A 20,969-nucleotide genomic window follows, 5' to 3' on the forward strand; every position below is an offset into this window, starting at 1 on the left:
ATGTTTATAGCTCTTCATGCATATAATTACAATAACTGGTTATGCATGGCTTTAATATTGGCTTGAAAGAGAACGTTACCAGATTGAGGCTTACTTAATTGCCTTCCTATTAGATCCTGGTATGGATCTTTAATATGATAATTGAATTGTCTAGAAATAAGGTTGCAGATTGAAGATTAATTTTATTGGCATCTTGATCTCTGTATTGAATTCAGTTCAACAAATATTTATTTGTTGTGCTCAGCCCTGTCATCTCTCTGCCCTCATGATTATTGTGTTCTCATTGACAGGAGACAGGTTTTTGGTTTTGTTCTGTTTTGTTCTGTTTTGTTTTTTGAGTAAACAAATAATGAAGTAATTAGCAATTGATGGAGACAAACAGGGCAACAGGTACAGACCCTGTAGACCAGGAACTTATAGTTGAACAAAGCAGGTAGACATTTAAAATGTAATTAGATTAAAATGTAATGACTGCCATTTTAGCCATTTTTCTTGCTGCATAGGAATAGTGCTAGTTAGACACCTCCCTGAAATAACTTAAGAAGTTACAGGAATAGTGTTAGTAATGTGATACTTTCCAAGTCAGTGCTGAATCGGGTTTTTGCTGTTGCATGAGAGATATTTAACGTGAGGGATGACCAATTGTCATTAAAGGTTATGGTTTTACACTGGTTTTAGTAGTTGTCTGCTTTTCTGGGTCCTTTTTTGTGACGAGATGAGGATGTGATGGCTTGCTATCTCACACATGCCTTTCTCCAGGTACTTGCTATATTACACCTCAGAGATAGCAGTATTTCATAAGGGATGAAATAATTTTTGATTACGTGCATATACGTCTGTAAGACTTACTCATTTGTTGGTATAAAGCCAGAGCTCTAAAGATGTTGCTAGAAGAAATAAAAACACCATTAATGAACCCTGAAGATGGACTTGACAGATACTTACTGAATGTTTACTGTGTCCCAGGGAATCTTCTGAGCACTGGGAGTATAGCCTTGAAATAAACCATGCAAATCTTTGCCTTCATTAAGCTTACATTCTAGTAGGGGATGGGGTGAGGAGACAGACAATAAACACAGAAGTATATAGCAAGATAAGGAGGATAGCGCGTGCTGGAAAAAGGGAGGGGGATATGCTTTTTGCTCACTTTATGCAAATTTTCCTTTCCAGATAATTTTGTTCCTAGGTGAGTTTTAAAGTGTACTTAAAATTGTTTTAAATGTCCTATCTGCCTTGGAAACTGGAACAGTTCACATCCATCTATTCATCTAGTGCATATTCAGCAAGCATATTACCTTGTCCTGTGTACTCCATGAAACAAAGGAGATAAAAGACACATTCTCTACCCTTAAGGAGTTCAAAATCGGATTGGAAAGATATTTTAAAAAATAACACGTTATGGTAACTTGTAGGAGAATCATTTATCTTTTTTCTTTTAAAAAAAGGGGGGGTGGTGCTTCCCTGGTGGCACAGTGGTTGAGAATCTGCCTGCCAATGCAGGGGACACGGGTTCGAGCCCTGGTCTGGGAAGATCCCACATGCCGCGGAGCAACTGGGCCCATGAGCCACAACTACTGAGCCTGCGCATCTGGAGCCTGTGCTCCGCAACAGGAGAGGCCACGACAGTGAGAGGCCCGCGCACCGCGATGAAGAGTGGTCCCTGCTCGCCGCAACCAGAGAAAGCTCTCACACAGAAAAGAAGACCCAACGCAGCCAAATTAAAAAAAAAAAAAAATGAATTAAAAAAAAAAGGGTAGGTATAACAAAACATTTTAGTTTTGACTTTATATGACAAACTGTTTCTCTTATGAGCTGGGACCCCGTGGTGGGATTATAATACCGACTCCTGAAAATCAGTATTTTCTCTAGAGACTGTGATATCTCTCCCTGAAAAAAGGAGAATCTGCATTATGATTCATTATTTCCTGCTGAGTGTATTTGGAAAACCTACCAAGTTTTCATCAATCCATCATTGAATCACCTTGTGATTTATCTTTTAGTTTATGTGATCAGGAGACTATATAAAGTTCCCTTTTTTCAAACTTTGAAATGTTGGCATAGTTAAAATTTGAGAAACATGCTCAATGATGTTCTTGGTTCAAAGGGCCTTTGGTTAAGCAGTGTTAAGGGTTGGCATATCATTGCATTTCTGTTTTTCTCATGAAAGCTCAGTGTGTCATCTGTAGCACACTTCCTCCCTTCCTTCTTTTTTTTCTATTGGAGTAAAATTGCTTTACAATGTTGTGTTAGTTTCTGCTGTACAATGAAGTGAATCAGCTATATGTATACCTATATCCCCTCCTTCTTGGACCTCCCTCTCACCCACCCCCCCATCCCACCCATCTAGGTTGTCACAGAGCACCAAGCTGAGCTCCCTGTGCTATACAGCAGGTTCCCACTAGCTATCTGTTTTACACATGGTAGTGTATTTATGTCAAACATAACCTCCCAATTTGTCCCACTCTCTCCCCCCCCACCCATGTCCACATGTCATTTCTCTACGTCTACATCTCTATTCCTGCCCTACAAATAGGTTCATCTGTACCATTTTTCTAGATTTCACATATATGTGTTAATAGATGATATTTGTTTTTCTCTTTCTGGCTTACTTCACTCTGTATGACAGACCCTAGGTCCTTCCACATCTCTACAAATGACCCAATTTCATTCCTTTTTATGGCTGAGTAATATTCCATTGTCTATATGTACCATATCTTCTTTATCCATTCATCTATCATTGGACATTTAGGTTGTTTCCATGTCCTGGCTATTGTAAATAGTGCTTCATTGAACATTGGGGAACATGTGTCCTTTTGAATTATGGTTTTCTTAGGGTGTATGCCCAATAGTGGGATTGCTGGGTCATATGGTAGTTCTACTTTTAGTTTTTTAAGGAACCTCCATACTTTCGCCATAGTGGCTGTATCACTTCCCACCAACAGTGCAAAATTGTTCCCTTTTCTCCACACCCTCTCCAGCATTTATTGTTTGTAGATTTTTTTGATGATGGCCATTTTGACTGGTGTGAGGTGATACCTCATTGTAGTTTTGATTTGCATTTCTCTAATAATTAGTGATGTTGAGCATCTTTTCATGTGCCTCTTGGTCATCTGTATGTCTTCTTTGGAGAAATGTCTGTTTAGGTCTTCCGCCCATTTTTTTTTAGATGTTGGGGGTAGGAGTTTATTAATTAATTTATTTATTTTTGTTGTGTTGGGTCTTCATGTCTGTGTGAGGGCCTTCTCCAGTTGTGGCAAGCAGGGGCCACTCCTCATCGTGGTGCGTGGGCCTCCCACCATCGCAGCCTCTCCTGCCGCGGAGCACAGGCTCCAGACATGCAGGCTCAGCAGCTGTGGCCCATGGGCCCAGCTGCTCCGCAGCATATGGGATCCTCCCAGACCAGGGCCCGAACCCGCGTCCCCTGCATTAGCAGGCAGACCCTCAACCACTGCGCCACCAGGGAAGCCCCTGCCCATTTTTTAATTGGGTTGTTTGTTTGTTTTGGTATTGAGCTCCCTGAGCTGTTTGTATATTTTTGAGATTAATCCTTTGTTGCTTCATTTGCAAATATTTTCTCCTATTCTGAAGGTTGTCTTTTCCTCTTGTTTATGGTTTCCTTTGCTGTGCAAAAGCTTTTAAGTTTAATTAGGTCCCATTTGTTTATTTTTGTTTTTATTTTCATTACTGCAGGAGGCGGGTCAAAAAAGATCTTGCTGTGGTTTATGTCAAAGAGTGTTTTTCCTATGTTTTCCTCTAAGACTTTTATAGTGTCTGGTCTTACATTTAGGTCTTTAATCCATTTAGAGTTTATTTTTGTGTATGGTGTTAGGTAGTGTTCTAATTTCATTCTTTTACATGTAGCTGTCCAGTTTTCCCAGCATCACTTATTGAAGAGGCTGTCTTATCTCCATTTTATGTTCTTGCCTCCTTTGTCATAAATTAGGTGATCATATGTGTGTGGGTTTATCTCTGGGCTTTCTATCCTGTACCATTGATCTATATTTCTGTTTTTGTGCCAGTACTATGCTGTCTTGATTATCATAGCTTTGTAGTATAGTTTGAAGTCAGGGAGCCTGATTCCTCCAGCTCCATTTTTCTTTCTCAAAATTGCTTTGGCTATTTGGGGTCTTTTGTGTTTCCATACAAATTGTAAAATTTTTTTTGTTCTAATTCTGTGAAAAATGCCATTGGTAGTTTGATAGGGATTGCTTGTAGCACACTTATTTCTTGACCCCTTGGTTACCTCTAAGGTGGTAATCATTGTAGATTCAGAGAATCCAGAAATGTTTCTCAACTATATTATGGTTTTGTGACGTCTTCCATTAACTAAATGTGTTAACTGCTCTGATTTTCAGCAGTTACTAATAAAATAGGCACTTAAGGGTGGTTTGATTTGAAAATACTGGTTCTTTCCTTTTGTCTTATATAATAAAATGTCCCAAGGCCGAGATTTTAGTTGTCTTAAAACACCTTGGACCTTAGATTCATTGGTTAAACAAAACAGAACAAACAAAATACTATAGAATAAAAATTTCACACCTTTCACACCTTTCTGGTAGGTCACAATATTACAGATGTATTTTGAGGAATTAGGACTTGACCAGGGTCAGACATGTGTTAAGTTGAGCTTCCCCAGATTTATCCTGATGGCCACAGACAAATGTTTGGTATAGGAAACAGCAGTTTAACTCACCACCCACCTCACTGAATCATAAAACTCTAGAGCCAGATAGAAAAAGTAAAAAGACACTGTAGCTGTAGGAGCATTCCAGCTTGGCCTTTGCTATTCCTGCAGAATAGAGGGTTGACAGACAACAGGGACCACCCAAGAGATTTTTGGTTCTTTCCCTTTCTTTATAGTCTTTCCCCTGTCAGCCTTCTGTGTCATTACCATCCATTCTCTATCCTGTATTCAACCCCTCCAGTCTTTATACTTAACAACACCAACAAACTCCTATATGTTAAAAAAAAAAAATCCTTGAAAACATGGAAATTATTGTTGTTTTCTAAGTGTAGACTGTATATACCTATAGAATGGGGACTACGTTTTATAAAATTTATCTTGTAGAGTAATTAGATCTAATAGATTATATTTTATATAATTTATATTATATAATTTTAAACTATAAAATTTAAATAATGGCTTATTTTTGTCTGTATTCTTTAGACAAGGGAGAGCTATATAAGATTGTTTATCTGAAAAAATATCATCTAGATGGAGGTGCTATTCAGGTGCAATGTGTTTCTTAATCTTCATTGTATATAAGAATGTACCTGGGAAGCTTGTTAATAGATTCTCAAGATCATTTTCCCTAGATTTTAGTGTAATTTGGGGTACCTAGGAATTTCTGTCTAACTTACCCCTGTGATTCTGTTACTTCAAAGGCCCATTCTTTGATTAACACTGGTGTTACAAAACAGATCAGAGTTTTTGAATTCTAGCTCATCCAGTAGTTTTTGTAGCCTTGAGAAAATTTCATAATTATCTGTAAGATGGAGGAACTTCCCTGGCGGTCCAGTGGTTAAGACTTCGCCTTCCAATGCAGGGGGTGCGGGTTTGATCCCTGGTTGGGCAGCTGAGATCCCACGTGCCTTGCAGCCAAAAAAAAAAAACAAACCCCAAAAACAAAAAAACCAAAAACATAGAACAGAAGCAATGTTATAACAAATTCAGTAAAGACTTAAAAAAAAAAAAAAGATCGAGATTATCATGGAGAGTGAATTTTCTGCTTGGAACGTAAATTATCACTTAGTAGAGGATAGCTGCTGCCATTGTCATTATTATCACAGCACCTACATCACCATTGTCATGTCATCATCAGCCATCTTAGTGACAAGAATGCACAATGTCAGGAAGCATGCCTAGGAATGGCGTAGACATTATCTGGGAGCTCAGAGGTACTGAAAAGAACTTGTGCTGGAGTGGCCTGGGATGTTCATGTAGAGAGATGGTACTGAAATTAGACTTTGAAGGATGAAAAAGATTTAGTCAAGTAAAGACAAGTTGGAAGGAGAAGACTGTTCTTTCAAACACAGAATTATTTCAAAATAACTAACTGTTGGTTATTTACTGTTGATTCACCTCAGTTACCTTGTGTTTATGCTAACTTAAAATAATTACGTAGGGATCTTAAGTTTACTCAGGAAAATGTTGATGAAAATGTGCATATAACATGTGTCATACTATATGATGTGAAAGTCACCGATTTATAATATATTCATATATATGACAGCATTTTATTATATTGTGATTTTAAAGACTTAAACACCACTAATTTGAAATAAATGCCTTATGCTTATATTATAGCATGTATAATTATAAAACTTACAACGATAAAACAATTTTACAGGTTAAATGTAACTATCAAAACTAACCAATAAAAGTAGAGTAACAACACAGTATTTTATGCTACCTGATGTTTACTTGAATGTAACTTTCTGCAAGAGTTTGGCACTGTCTGCTTTGAAAGAGGTCTGTTATTTTGACTTGCCTATTCTGTGGATGGTGTGATGACTCAGTTCTGCCATTTCCTCCTGTTGGAACTGCTGTAAAACTTTCCTTTATGCAGCTTACTGGAGCTTCATTCTGCCCTCATGTGGTGTGAATGCAACACACACACACACACACACACACTCTATCTCTCTCTCTCTCTCTCTCTCTCTCTCTCTCTCTCTCTCTCTCTGTCTCTCTCTCTCTCTTCTCTGTGTTCTTTGCTTATTACACCTCCGTGGGGGAAACACACATGCAAATGCATGCACCCAGAAATTGTGTGGTGGCATTCAGTTATGAGGAGGTCATTCTGATGACCCAAATAAGTGAAAATACAAGGTAAATGTATTGTGGAGAGCTTAAGGATTTTCTAGATTTGAAAAACACTGAGTGTATGGATGGTAGACCTAAAGGAATCATGGCATTTAGTTCAGTTTCCTCATTTAACATCAAGAAGCACAGCTGCCAAAAGGATCTTTGAAAGACTGTCCTACTTTTAAAGCATTACAGTGGCTTCCTTGTACACCGAAGATAATTTCTGAATAACTCATCAAGGCGTACAAAACTGTATCATCTAGCCTTTGCCATCTGATTGACTTATCTCATACCTTCAAGTTCCTTCCTGCTTTAGGACTTGTACTTGCTCTTCTCCCTTTTTGGACAGCTTTTTCTTCACATCCTCATGGCTTGATAGCATTAGTTCTTGGAACAATTGCTACTTCCTTGTAGTGATCTTCCCCTTATCATTTTCTCCAATTATCTATTGCTGTGTAACAAACCACCCTAAACTTGGTAAATGACAACCATTTTTTATGCTCACAGATTCTTTAGGTTAATAATTTGGACAGGGCATAGTAGATCTGTTTTGCCTTTGCATCATAGGACACCTGAATGGCTGGGTGCTAGAATTATCTGGCGGCTTCTTTACTCATCTGTCTGAATACCATCCTAGTATTCTGTTTACATCACAATATTTCTCATAGAAATTTCCTATATTAATACCATGCTATAATGCTGTAAATTACAAATTCACTATTTCATTTCACTGAATCTCTATATTTTTGTTTATATTGTGCTTGGCAATGAAATCATGTGCCTTTAAAATGTAACATTTTCACTGTCAGTATACCACCTAGACCTTAATGATGTGTGACCCAGCAATAAATCATCCAGATTATGTTATAGCAAAACTAGTGTGAAATACCGTAATGACTTTGTTTTTGTGAATGAGGTACAGAATCTTGAATCTACTCTGCCTAGGATGATGGTTGCACTGGATGAGTTACTTAGTGACAAAAAACAGCTATTTTATTATGCCCATGGACTCTGTGGGTCAGAACTTCAGATACAACAGGGACTACTAGTTTGTGCTCCAGGATGTCTGAGGACCCCTAGCAAGCCTCCAAGACTTGGAGTGACTCTATGGCTGGGGCCTGATATTCTCTGGAGATGTCTTTACTCACATAGTGATGCTGGCCTAGTGATGCTGGCTGTTGGCTAGACAGCCAGAACAACCACACGTGGCCTCACCATGTAAACTGGGTTTCCTCACAGCAAGGTGGTTGGATTCTAAAAATGAGCATTCCAAGAGGCAGGACATGGAGACTGCCAGTTTCTGAAGGTTTGAACCTGGAGACTGGCATACTCTCACTTTGGCCAAATTTTGTGTGTTGAGGCACTCACAAAGAGTCATCTAGATTCAGGGGAGGTGACATATTCCCTATTACTTGATGGGAAGAGTGACAGTGTCACAATGTAAAAACATGTAGGATGGGATATGTTGTGCCAGCCATCTTTGGAAAATAGACTGTCAAACTGGGTGAGCTGTGGCCTTGAGGGCCTGTCTATATCCAGAGGCCACAAATTAGTCACCATGGTCTTGAAGCCTGTTGAGGTCAGTTTTTGAACAGAGCGTGAGTTGTAGTACCAGCTGTATAGTCATCCTGGATCTAGCTCTCCTCCATGCTTACAGAGTTCCCAGATTGTTAGGAGTTCCTGTTTCTACTCTTAGATTGAGCCTTTGCATTTGGAGAGGGAAGCCCAGTATTGGACTTTTAGGCAGTGCTGACTGGCAGGGTGAGTGTTGCAGGGTAAAGTGCTATGTTTTATGGATGCACTTTGAGAATTTGAAAATAAAGGCTGCTTGTGTAGTGAAGAACACAGAGAAGTGTCGGAAGAAGAAGAAAATCTGTGGGGCCTGCCAGAAATTGGTTCTGGTTTTGTTCAGTATTGCTAATAACCTCTACTAGTTGGGGGAAAATTTTCCCCTTCACTCATGTCCTTCTATCAGATTACCAAGGATTCTTCTCTTTATGCCTATATTGTCATTAGTAAATCCAATTTACTCAGGGTTTTCAAAAATTTCTAGTTTTAATTTTTCCTAATCAAAGAATTGCAACTGTGCAGTAAGTAATGTTGAGTTCATTTCCCCCAGTTAGTCTGTTCTTCCCACCTCTGCTCTTTATCCACCTTTTTTGCCCAGTAGTAAAATTGCAAAAAGAACAGGCAGAAAGAGAATGAGGAGAAAGAGAACTACATTTCCAGGTGCAAATAGCATACTTAATTTGATTATGGGACATTTACTCCAAGTGCTAATATTTTGTAGTATCCTAAAACAATATTTTAAAAGAGATTTTGTGCTTTATACTTAAGAAGAGCATTACATTAGAGGTGCTGCAAAAATGACAAACTAATCCTCTCTCGAGTAACTTGAGTACATTTGGCTGGTTCCAGAGATGTGCAAGTAAAATAACATGGTCATACTTAATTTGGTACCCATATTTCTCAAATGTGACTACATTGGGATTTTGAGTATATTACATACACACACATTTGTATGTATATGCATAAATATGACTTTAAAAAAATCAGAACATAAAACCTAGAGAGTTTCATCTCTAAGCATCTGTTAAAGTTGACAATTCTGTAAATCAGTGCCCAGCATAATGGAGAATTTATTTGATGAGGATTTGTGACGGAAGTATCATCAATATCATTTGTATACACTGTTACAGCAAAACTATGAATTTTTTCCTGTTTTGCAGAGAGAATCAAGCACACTTCTCATGTTCGTTGATGGAAGTTGCCTTTCCAGTTCCCTCTGCAACCTGTTGAACAATTTTGCCACTGAATCTTTAGATGGCCTTTCCTCTTCATAGTAATATGTGCTTAGCTGATCCACTCTGTATAGATTATGTTTGAGTATTTTGCGTATAATTTCCATGAAAAAACACTCTCCTTATACTCTCTCCCTCCCCTCCAAAATGCACGTTAGAATTGGAAGAGTGCAATTCTAGACTGTCTTCTCCAGTGGTTCTTAACGAGGGTGGTAGTGTTGTCCCCCAGGGGACATTTAGCAGTGTTTAGATACATTTTTTGGTTGTTACCACTGGGGGTAGGGTGCCATTGCCATCTAATGGGTAGAGGCCAGGGATGATGCTAACCATCCTGTAATGCACAAGACAGCCCCCTACAACAAAGAATTATTTCACACAAAATGTCACTATCACCCAGGTTGTGAAACCTGAAAATCAGGTCCACAATGGATGTTTTTTCTATGTACACCTGTATTTCTAGTTAACCTGGTTATGAGACTCTAATAACTTTTTGAGCAATATATATTTTTCATATGTTTTTAAGTGAAAAATGTTACTTTAAGTTCTTTCCTGTTTTTCTATTTAGTTCTTAGCTTGCCCAGTGTTTAATTTCTTTCTTTTTTCAAGGTGATATAGATACTTGCACAGAGCTTACATTGTATGATGATCCACATATACTGAACCTACAGACTGTCAAGGAACTGCATGCAGTTACTTACTGAATGCCAGGATTGCTTGCATTGTCTGTTGTAGGACTTCTGTAGTCACTAAATTATCAGTCTCCATACAGTACATCACAGGAAGTTGGCAGATACAATGATCCATCTGTTATCACACCCATCAAGTGCATTGGCTCAGAGGGAAATGGCTGCAGATTGGCTCAGTGTGTGAGAGAAGTAGTGAGATTCCAAGATGCTTATCAGTCTTTCCAGAAAGTCCTTTCTGGTCTTTAGATGAGCTTGACTCGCTCATTTCTAAAAACCAACTTTCAGTTTATGCTATCATTACCTTTTCATTAGTATTTACAGAAAAACTGGATATGTTATCAAATATATTTATTTTTCTGAGAAAAAGGTTTCAGAATATCATCTCCTCTCCTCACCAGAGAAATTCTTGGTCAGATTGTCATAGAAAATGAGCAGTGGAAAATTGAAACCGCACAATCTGGAGTTTTATTTTAAAAATAGTTGTTTTTAACCTGAACTAAAGCAAAGCAAGTATAAAACATCTTTATGTTATTTCATTGTGGCCAAGAAATTTTTTTTCTTAAATTTATACAAGTATGATCAATCACCTTCAAAGAAAGAGGTTGTGATTTTCATTGCTAATAAGAAATGTTTAGGCAGTTTCTTGTGAACTTAAGAAACCTGTTTGTTTCCTGGAAAGTCTTAGATATTTATGAAACCAAGATCACTTACAGTTCCTGAGATCTTTTAGACAAAAGCATTGATACTGTGCTTAATGGCGCTTTGAAGTTTCAGTGACTACCCTGAAGGTAAATGGGCATGTGCTGATGCTTCCTATCTTGTGAATAGCCTTATTTATACAGTTTCTCCCTTGGCAAGGCATAATGTCTGGTTTGGGGAGGCAAAAATCCACTCCCAAATTACTGTCTGTATATTATATGTTTTTGACTTAATTTGGGTTCACCTTCAAAAGGGCAAAATGGTTAGAGAAAAAATTAAATGGGACAGCATATGACTGACTAATTGAAAGTTAGAAGGGGCCTTACTTTTTCCAGACTGAAGGATACAAAATGAATGTGAACAGTGAATAGTTGTCTAGTCAATTTAAAAGAGCCATTGTGTTACAGTTTCTTCTCTATTCACCTTCATTTTTAAACATCTCTGCTGAAAATGGGATTTTTAATAACTAGCTCAAAGTATAATATTTGGGTTATCCTCAGATAAAATATGTCTTTTAAATATTGTCTCTCAAATTGAGAATTTACTATTGGTAAATTGATCAAGTTATACTTTGATTAAAAACAATAAATTCAGTTAAATTTTTTTTTGAGAATCACAAAATTTCGTGTCCATGAATAAGCCAGAGATAAGTTGAGAATAATGGTATTGAAGCTGATGTTCCAGGAAGAAAATCATATGAAATTGCTAAAACTTACACAGAAATGATTCTGCAATATTTTTTTACAAATTTTTTTTTGCCCTCCCCCCTGGGAAAATAAAAAGTTCCCGTGGCCTTTGTAGATGTGGCTTTAGATAACTGTAGTGAGCCTTTTGGCTCACTGTACCTTATAGAATGGAAAAGTAACACATTTATATACAGCTATATCAATATATAATATGAATTTAACAATTTAATATTGCTCCATAATTGTGTAACTTTATTTTGTTGTTCTAAATTTGATGTTTGTGACTGATAGTCATTAGAAATTCGAGAACATTGTGCATTTATAGTGGTGAAGAGGCCTTATTAATAATAATACTAATAACAACTATCTATAGAGTTGATTACTAGAATGAATTATGCCTAGGAAAGACAAAAAGTTAATTCCATTTCTAAATGTTGCTTATTGGGATAGAAGTTTTATTTATAATTTAGAGTTGGCTGATTTTAACACACAAAACTCATAGGCTCACATCCTTACATTAACTGCTTTAAATTGTGATAGTTTATTGTCATTATTTTAAAGCACTTTAATTTAATCTAATTCAATTGATTTTTTTCCCATCAAGAATCCTTCGCATTAGTCTAATCTTGGTAATGATCATAGGTTCAAATAAGATCTTATTTTCATCACATCTTTCATTTATACTGTTTCTCTAGAAATGTTTTTATGCTTTAACTATGACCCTATTTGGTTTCCATGGAAACTGTATAAAGTCACAACTCTGAGAATGCAACTTTCCTTAAATCATCAGTAGGAAAAAATCTAAGCATTCTGTGGAAGTGTCTGTTTTCATAGTTTCCAAAAACCCTTAGACTCATACTATACCATGCTACCATATCGTATATAATTCCCTTGTCTGAAAAGTTGAGTAACATTAAATTGTCTTTGTGTCTTTGGGTGGTAGGTTGCCTTTTGTTCCAATTTGAATGTTTTTTATTTTTTTTTTTGAGATCACAGTGTTTTTCCTTGTGGAAGGTTCTGTGTGGTATACTAAACTAAGCACACAAGTATTGACATTCCCCTTGTGCATATGGAAGTGGCATTTTTCTGTGGATAAAAGACAGATGATAAATAAATAATTTCATATGGTCATGGGCTACAATGCAAGTGATGAGAAAGTGAGTGACTAGGAAAGGGCAGGGGTACTTTAGATAAGGGGGTTAGTTAGCAAAAGCTTCTGGGAGGAAATGACATTTGGGTTGAGACTTGAAGCCATCCAGGCATGCAGACACAGGGAAAAGTAAGGGCAAAAGCCTCCAAGCTCACTTTGTTGGAGAAACAGATAGAAGTTCAGTGCTGTTGAAACTGGTAAACTGGTGGGAGATGGAAGAGGTAGCTAGAGATGAGATCATATGGAACTTTGTAGGCCATGGTAAGGAGCTTAAATAGATTATTAATGATGTGAAGCCACTGGAGTAGGGTTTTAAGCAGAGGAATGCTATGGTGTGATTTAAGTTTTGAAAAGATCACCTTGGCTCTATCATGGAGAATGGACTTCAGGATGCTAAGAGTGAAAGCAGTGAGAGCAGTTTAGAAGCTTTTGCTTCTTGATGAAGCTGGATTGTAAAACAGTATCTTTACATAGTGTTAGTATATGTTTTGTCCAAACGACATCTGTTTCATGTTTACTGCATTTTGTCTTTAGGCTATTTTCTTTATTATCTGATAAACATTTGATTTGCTAAGCGCTTTCTAGGAATAATATTGCCTTGAATATATGTATATTTTAGTGAGGGTATTCACTGTTATTTTAAGGACTATATGCATGTACTTAAGTTTAAAATTTATAGCAATTATTATAATTTTTGTTTATTCCATTACAAGATACTTGAACATGCATCTTAAAAGTTGTGATTATAGTATATATACAATTGAATTTTAACCTTGTATTGTTCCATATATATTTTTTGTTTCTGGAGCATACTTGAAAGCAAGCTTTAAAATTGTGAGCTATGGGCTTCCCTGGTGGCGCAGTTGTTGAGAGTCCACCTGCCGATGGAGGGGACACGGGTTCGTGCCCCTGTCCGGGAGGATCCCACATGCCGCGGAGTGGCTGGGCCCATGAGCTATGGCCGCTGAGCCTGCGCGTCCAGAGCCTGTGCTCTGCAACGGGAGCCACAACAGTGAGAGGCCCACATACCACACACACACAAAAAAATTTTTTTTTTAAATTGTGAGCTATGATAGAGAATTACATTCAAAATAAATGAATTATTGTACAACAAACATCTCATATATAGCTCCTGAGAAATTTTACAGGCACCCCAGAAGCTTCCTGAGTTTCTTCTTCACTATCAAAACTCTCTCCTTTTCCTTTCAGTAATAAATGCTCATTAAGGTAACTTAATTGTTGTATTTTTAATAGCTGGTTTTAAAAACTGGAAAGGAGACTCAACATGGGCAAACACCAGTTGACAAAGTAAGTATTAATACCGTGTTTTTCAAAGGGTCATTTATAAGTTAATTATTTGGAAAATACATATTTTTTTCCCCATGAAAAACCTGTTCTAACTGGTGGATAGATTCTAAGGCTAGCCTATGTAAACTGATTTAACCAGTAATGCTTAACTTTAGTGTTGAGTTGTGTACTGGGTTTTGTGATGAGAACCAGTGGATTGGGTAGGAATTGACTCTGTATTTGAAGTCCTCACCATCTGTCTTGGAAGGCTTTCCCACCTTCTAGAGCACATAGTTAGAATCATGCAATTGCTGAGCTGGAAAGAATCTCAAGGAAAGTGGAGATAACTGTGAAGGAAGCAGCGGTGCCCGGGAGTGTTAGTGCTAGGGAGTGACCCAGGCTTTGTGGGTTTCTGATCCTATTTACTCCTTTTCCTTTTCCAGTGGTTTGCAAGTTCTGTCCGCTTTACAAACTCTTTGTACTTATTTATGTTTTCAAACGAACCCTCAGCAGAACTCCATTATTTATAACTGGATAAAACTGTACTACTTTAAATGTGGAGATGGAAAAGACCAGAAACTTGCTGGGGCTCTTTTACAGGATATCGTGCTCCCAGGATCACAGGGACTAAACCACTGCCTCCTGTGTTATTGAACCTACTCAGCCCTTCCCAGCTCCAGATTGTGCCCTATCCAAAATTACTGGGTCGCCCCACCCTCCAATCAAAATGCCATTCTGGCCAAGTTTAGAAAGCAAATAGGATTGAACTCACTCACACCACTGTGTAAATAACTGATCTTCATTTCCTAAAGCACTTGTAAATTTCGTAATTGAAGCGTGTTATTGCAAAGGAATCTTTTAGTGCTGAAACACCTACATGAAGTAAAAATGTTGGTAGTGTTGGAATATTTAGGTCATTTATAAATTTTTTCGTTTATGAGTTGGAAACTGTTTAGAAGTATGTCAAAAGTTTTGGAATAAAGACAACGTCTTTCTGGATATGTTTCAATTTAAAGTTTGGAGAAGCTTTTATTGCTTTCTAATAGGTTGTTTAAAAAAATTTTTTTTAAGCATAAATTCACTTTGAAGACTTCAGGGGAGAATTATACATTCCACCTTATAAAAGTGAAAAATAATGATTTGAGATTCTTCTGAGAGCTGGGTTAATATTAATGGCAATTCATATGTAAACCAACAAGTTATTTATTAAAGTAAGAATTCATTTATACTGGAGTTTTTAAAAATAATGTTTGTGGTGACATATTTGATACTGGTGGTTAATTTTGTGTTTTCCAAGCATAAAAGCTTGATGTTTGTGACTGTGTTTGTGACTTGATGCTTGTGACCACAAGCCGGGAAAGCTTGTGGAAGTAATTTGATAAGTTTGGGGGGAGTCATGCTTTTTTATAGTAAAAAAGACCAGAATAAGGGAGGCAAGACGGGCACTTATAGAGTAGAAATTGTATAGATGTTATCTTCTATAGTAGATGTTATTTTATGCCAGATGACAAAATTTTTAAACATGTAATTCTAACATAGTGTGGTGCGCATCAAACTTCTCTTCAAAACACACTGTGTTTAAATGCGTATTAGGGGTCAGTGGTCCTCTTACAGAAACATTAAAGATAGGCAGCAGATTTCCTAGTTTCTAGCCTGGTGTGGTAGCTCAGGTCAGTAAACTCTAAAATCCAACAGCTAAAAATTGCTTAAGCATTTTGCTGTTTTACAAAAACTCATTTGCTCTACATAACCATTTTTTAAAAAGGTTATTTTTAGGACTCAAAGTTTTGTGAACCAGACTTTTTCAATTATTTGCTCACTTTTGGTTCTTTACTGTTTTAACAAATGTTCACATGTACAGATTGTTTTGGTAGTTTTGTAGCACATTCTTGGTGTAAAATAGAGTAGTGTTATAGAAAGCTTAAAAGAGAGACCATCTTTTAAAAAATGTTTAATTATATAGTCTGCTAACCTTGAAAAAATACTTTCCAATATTTTGGTTTAACGTATAAACTTTCAATTCCTGGCTAATAAATATATTTTTTATGTCAACTATCAAACTCCCCATAAATAATAATCTAGCAACATACATACATGAACCCACAAAAGACTGCAATTGTATGGGTATATGGAGAAGTAAGAAAAATCCTGTAAGAAAACTGACTTTACATGTTGTCAGTATAATGTGGCTTATGACTTTTTTCAGCTTAAATTAGGTCTTTTAAATTTATAATTCAAACCTTTTTGGGTGCTTTGAGTGATTGAGGAAGCTGGGTGATATAAAATAATTTTTCTATATTCCTGTTTTTAATCAAAATTACATTTTTTGCTGTTTTACTTTAATAGGAAGCAGGTTTTCTGTTTTGGCCTAGCATTTTATGTAAAAGAGGATAAATTATTTTGTAGTAAAAGTAGGATAACGGAAAAAGAGAAGAGGATTAATACTACTGTTGAATTCTGTAGTCCTGTGGTGAGAGAAGTGGAAAGAAGGGAGGTCAGTAGTAATTACACATGAAGTGACCAGAGAAATTGTGTAATTTTTACCTGTAAAGAATTAGATGTATAGAATGAGATTGCTTGATAAGGGCCTGTTCTATTTGTCATAGACTGTGTAGCTTAAATATAAGCCAAGGTACCCACCAGGTCTCAAGGATATGACACTGAGCCTGGTCTAAGAAACCTCTGTGTACGAAGTCTTCAATAGTAGTCATCTCCCCTCCCCCGCCCCTCCCCCCTCCCCCTCAGGCAGGTGTTATTTTTGCTACATTTGCTATTTTAACCTGTCAGTTAAAAAAATAATTATTCTGTCAGTATGGCTGGCGGCTCATATAGGAAAAATATGCTGTCCCTTAATCAAAGGTGATTACAGTTTTTTCCTGTCTATAAATGTGCTTGTTGTGTAACGAGAATGCATTAGTCTCAGCCTGATGTACGAAATGAAAGGCAGCAAGGAGCAGCACCATTGTTATCACTCCAGGCGTGTCTAATGAATCGTGTTTCCATGTTCTCTCGGTCATGCTGTAGAGTGCCCTCAGCCAGGGCTAAGCCTCCTGTAAAATGCTCTGTAAGATTATTGTAGCAAGAACAGAAATGCTGGATGAGTGGGGGTGGGGAGAGAATGCCAACGAGACAGCTGCATTTCAAACAGTTACAGCTGCAAGGATTACTCACTGCAAGAGCAGTGACAGACAACTGTTTGAGCTTTAGTGTAAAAGGCAATCTGGGGACTTGCTCTCTCAGAATTTTAGTAGCAGTCTGGTGTGTGAGTGTGTGTGTGTTGTGTTTCAAATCAGGTTGTGTCTGAAGAGTGGAAGGAAGTATTTTTAATTTTTACTGCTCAATTGTGCCAATCTTGAAATCAGTAGTTGAGTCATCTTGATTAGTCATTGTCTTAGAGGAAGTTTATGAAATGTTTGTTTTGCAGTGTGGACGGATTTAAATATAAACGTTCTACCTGAATCACATATCTGGTTTTCCTCCTCTTTCAAAATTTAATTTTCTCCTGTGGTGATTCCTGTCCTAAGAATGTTGATCTTTCTTGTAATTTATGAACACACAGCATTATTTTTTTAAAAAACATGTGGCTGTTTAATAAATAATAGTAGCCTTATTTTAAAAGATCTATTTCAAATATGACATATCTTTTTAAAGGAACATGTTCTTTGAAGAAAATCTCTAACGTACACAAAGAGGTGAAGAAGAAAATAATAATTATTCCAGCAACCAAAGATAACTGTTAATTTTGATGGCTGTCCCTCTAGGCCTTTATTTGTTTACGTGTATTATTAACAAAATTAAGAGCATATTAATAGCTTGAAAGGGTAAAAAGTAATAATATTACTTAAAAATCTTTGAAAAGAGTAGCAAATGGGGGCAAGTTTAGTTCTTAGAAGTCAGTAACAGCCATTGTGCAAGAGTTCTTTTTCACTGTGTGACTATTAAAGTAACACTGCAGCCTCACTGTTTTCAGTAGCAGTTGTCTTTTGAAGGTCTTGTTCAATTTATCTAGAAATTTAGTTTTATGGTCTCCTTCAATTTAAAGTTTAGTGGCTTTACATGGAGTCCTGTGATCCATTGAAATGCTAACTTGGGTCATGTCTCAACTGCTGCAGTGCTGTGTAGAAACCATCATTAAAATTCTGGTTATCCTGCAACTGGCAGAGAACTCATGCTGTTAGAGATTCCTTAGTTAGACATTATACTGTTAAAATTTTGAATTACAACGGTGCTTCTGTCTGATGAATATTGTCGACGTTCATAATTATTTAAAGTGGCAAATAGGTCAAAACAAATGGAGCATTTTGATATATATATCTTCTATCTCTAATTCTTATTTGATTGATGAATTGACATTGGGATAGTTAAAATCCATTTCAACATAGATTTGTTAACTGATACCAAATATTCTACACCCACAAGCAAATCAAGGGAATCAGAACTCTAAGTGGGTTGAATTTGAATTAAGTAATAAGTCAGTCCATTTAGTTATTAATGACTTCAAATATAGATTTTACAAGGCAGTCGATGGCAACATAACTGATCAATCACTAGTGTTGTTATGTAACTGGATTTTTTATGGGTGTAATGCTGTCTTTCAGAATTAACATAGCACTATGCTACTTTGTTACTCAGTTTTTTTGTAAGTCAGTTTTAAGAAGACACTGTAAATCAACTATAGTCCAATTAAAAAAAAGAAAAGAAAGCAGACACTTCAAAAATCTCTATATATTTATCTTTAAAGTATTTCATTTGTTGCAACCCTTAAAATTAAATGGATAAATGATAAATTGATAAATGTTATTATAATATTAGCTTAGTACAATTCCTAGGTAGTAGATTTAATAGTTAAAAAAACCCAAAACTAGTGGGCTTTATATATTGCAGATAAAGGCTGAACACAAAGGCAGTGGGAAAATTATAAATCCTGGATTCAGAGCTGCATTATCTTTAGCATTTTGTCACTGAAATCTAACTGGCAAATAATCTCCTCGTTTCATGTGCCTTACTTTAATCTATTTGTGTTTCTGGAGTTTGGAGTACAATTTGATTTTCAGTAATTTTAATGGCTGAATAAGGAGTGCCATCCCTGAAAGTGTCCCTCCCCCCTCCAGTATTTGCAATGGCCAATGTGGTTACTGAACTCAATGTTCTGGATAATAGGTTTCATTAGTTTTGATGCCTGAGGTAAAAAAGCAGTAGGTGGGAGCAAGAAGTGTTTTTGATGTCTAGACGTTCATTTCAGCTGTTGCTGCAATATGATACATTAAAAGGAAACATGTATCATAGCTCAGAGGAAATATGTATTCTTTGAAAGTAATTCTACTTTTAAACTGTGTAAGACATGGTGACCTGAATTCTAAAAGCATGAGCTTGAATTTCTTGAAGGTTTCACAATCTTTATGCTCCTCCCTAGCCTATTCCATTCTCCCTCTTCCCATTTTTTTCCCCTTCAAGTAAAGTATGTCAGTTTCATTTGTCGAATTGGAAAAGATATCTTTCCATGATCTCTGCTGGGAAACACAAAATCATTGAAGTATATGCTGCTTTGATATTTTGCCATATTGACTTTTTTTTCCTGAACCTTTTATTTGATTTTTCTTTCAGAGAAGCTTCTTAGTTCTGCAAGGAGCCATGTTTCGCAAAGTTGAAAGAAGTTGTATTACAATTTGTGATGATTTTGAAAAATTATTTGGGAACTAAGCAGTAATTAGACTATTTAAATTTTCCTTTCTAAAACACTGTCTCTCTGCTAAAAGAAAACATTTATATAATACTTTTGCAGCTTAAATATTTGATTATGAGGATTACTATATTAAAAAAGGTTAAATAAGAGCCATTTAAACAAATTCTGATTATAGCTTTTGCAATTTAAGTGAGGTAACTTTAGTGCCAAAATAGTTTTTCTTTTTAAGTAGACAGCTGTGGTAGTACTTAGTTTTATTTTTCAGTTTCAGTCTGGCTATAATTGACCACATAACATCAAGAGAAAGTTTTAATTTAGGAATTTATTTTGGTTGAGTTTTGCCAGTCATTTATTGTACATTCATTTTACTTCTCTTGGTGCTTTTATTTCTTGAGACTATCAACAAAGTTTTAGAAACAATTTTCCATTATACCTAAGTATACACTATAGAGATAGTCTTCTTGCTAATTTATAATCTTAAGGAGTTGATAAACATTTAAGTTGAAACTTGAAAGATCAAAAGAATTAGAAAGGCTTTTTTTTTTTTCTTTTCTTTTCTTTTCTTTTAAAGATAAAGACAGTTATGCCCTGGGGAGATTGTAGGTTTCATAAGGATACGGCCCTGCACCTGCTGGCCTTCTTGTAAAACTTCTTGGCAGTTGTTATTCTCCTCTGTCCACATTGGAAGGGAGATAGAGAATTAAGTAGTAAATGCGCCTCATATCATTTATAGAAACTTAACCTAGAGCAACTATGCCCTGACTCCCCTCCCCAAGAGGATACTTTCTGAAAAATCTCAGTATGAAGCAAATGAAGTGTTGGTTTAAATTTTACCTTGGGAGGAGGATGTATCAGATAAATTAGTTTAAAAACCTGTTTCTGTGATTTCAATTTTGTTTAACCTTTGAAAAGGTTACTTTGCAGCTATTTAGAAGACAATAATTTAAGGTGCAAATTGTGAATCCAAGGGGAAATTTAAGTGTTGAAGGTTGCCTTTCTAGTCAGTCCTAAGAATAAAAGGGGGGTGGGGTAGTTTAATAACACAAGCCTTATGGAGAAGTGGTGTAATAGAAAGAGCATGGGCGTTAGTCAGAAAAGTTGGATTTGAATCCCATCTTTGCTACTAATCCTCTTTACTGAATATAAGGAGATTTTAGATTGAAGCTAATTCC

At 36.4% G+C, this 20,969-nt stretch overlaps 1 protein-coding gene across 3 annotated transcripts in view; it reads left to right on the forward strand.

Annotated features, from left to right (window-relative positions):
- Window positions 1–20,969, forward strand: part of MED13L (mediator complex subunit 13L) — a 290,942-nt gene that overhangs the window by 123,939 nt on the left and 146,034 nt on the right. Inside the window, exon 2 of one of the 3 annotated variants that reach the window (XM_082641501.1) lies at window positions 1,501–1,753. The exons of the other annotated variants lie outside the window; for them this stretch is intronic. The gene's annotated coding sequence lies outside the window, so the exon portion shown is untranslated. The remainder of the gene's footprint in view (window positions 1–1,500; window positions 1,754–20,969) is intronic. 3 annotated transcript variants of the gene reach the window in all.

This window comes from Mesoplodon mirus (assembly GCF_964341445.2).
Source record: "Mesoplodon mirus genome assembly, chromosome: 13".
NCBI classification, from domain to species: domain Eukaryota; kingdom Metazoa; phylum Chordata; class Mammalia; order Artiodactyla; family Ziphiidae; genus Mesoplodon; species Mesoplodon mirus.